Raw genomic sequence first — 1,321 nt, forward strand, 5'->3', positions numbered from 1 at the left:
CTGCCCTGGTCCTGCTGCCACACTGTTCCTGATCCAGGCCAGGATCCATTGGCCTTCTTGGGCACCTCTGGCTCTGGTTCAGCTTCCTATCAGTACCCCCAGGTCCCTCTCTGCCTGGCCCTGTCCCCATCCTATGGTGCTGCAGGGGGTTGTTGTGGCCAAAGTGGTCGTTGTAAGCGGTGTCAGGTCTCAGCACAGTGCGCAGTGTCCCATGGCTGAGGTGTGTCAGCATGTCCCTGTGGTGTCCCCAGGGCTCTCAACGTCACCCTGGTGCTGCAGTGCGAGCGCTGGCGCTTCGTGCGGGTGGGACTGGCCGTGCCACTGCTGGGCACCGTGGCCGACCTGCGGGAGATGGTGGCACGGGAGGGCTGCATTCCCCCGGAGCAGGTAACAGGGGGGACACACAGGGTGGGGGGACACCCCCTCTCAGGGATGCTGAGGGTGCTGGGTGCCATCCCACAGGTGATCCTGGCCGAGGTGTCCCCGCGGGGCTTCCTGCGCTCGCTGGGGGACAAGGAGGAGCTGGGAGCTGCCGGGGAGGGGGCTCCTCTCTACGCCTTCCAGCCGCCCCCTGCCCGCCGCACAGGTACCGCCCCCGTGCCCTGATTGGCTGCTGGCTGCAGGCCCGCGCTGCTCTGATTGGTTGGGAGTGGCTTGTGCCACGCTAGGATTGGAGCTGGGCTGGGAGGGGGACAGCACCCCTGGGATTGGTGGGGAGGCGGATCCCCTCTGCTGGGATTGGTGGGGAGGTGGATCTGCTCTGCTGGGATTGGTCAGGGACAGCTGCGCTCCACTGGGGTTAGGGGAGACAGGATTGGTTTGAAATCTCTGCTGGGATTGGTTGAAAATGGATCCCTTTAGCTGTGGTTGGTGGGAGGCAGGTGCGCTCTGCTGTGATTGGTGGGGGCTGTGTCCTCTCTGCTGTGATTGGTGGGAGCCTTGCCACTCATAGTCTGATTGGTGGGAGCTGTGTCCTGTCTGCTGTGATTGGATGAGAGCCTTGTTTGCCCCTATCTCATGATTGGTTGGATGTGGGTGTACTGTGCTGTGATTGGTGGTAGTTTCCCCCCCTTCCCATGATTGGTGGGAGGCAGGCATGCTCTGCTATGATTGGTGGGAGGCAGGCGTGCTGTGCTGTGATTGGTGGGGGGCCAAGTCCCCCAGGCTGTGATTGGTGGGAAGCACGGGGTGTAGGCAGCACTGCAGGCAGGGGAGCACAGGCAGGGACCCACCACGGGCATCGCATCGCACCAATTAACCAATTAACTAACTAACGAGAGCCCCTCCATGCCCCTGCCCTCCTCAGGGTGCCCCCGCAGCC

At 63.1% G+C, this 1,321-nt stretch overlaps 1 long non-coding RNA gene across 1 annotated transcript; it reads left to right on the forward strand.

Moving 5' to 3' along the window:
* Nucleotides 1–253: 253 nt before the first annotated feature.
* Nucleotides 254–1,321, forward strand: LOC115307497. Its single transcript, XR_003915827.1, has 3 exons — nucleotides 254–387; nucleotides 463–586; nucleotides 1,307–1,321. It is a non-coding gene; the product is annotated as an uncharacterized LOC115307497 (long non-coding RNA).

This window comes from Manacus vitellinus, unplaced genomic scaffold (genome assembly GCF_001715985.3).
Source record: "Manacus vitellinus isolate BGI_N305 unplaced genomic scaffold, ASM171598v3 scaffold_24_pilon, whole genome shotgun sequence".
In the NCBI taxonomy this organism is placed as follows: domain Eukaryota; kingdom Metazoa; phylum Chordata; class Aves; order Passeriformes; family Pipridae; genus Manacus; species Manacus vitellinus.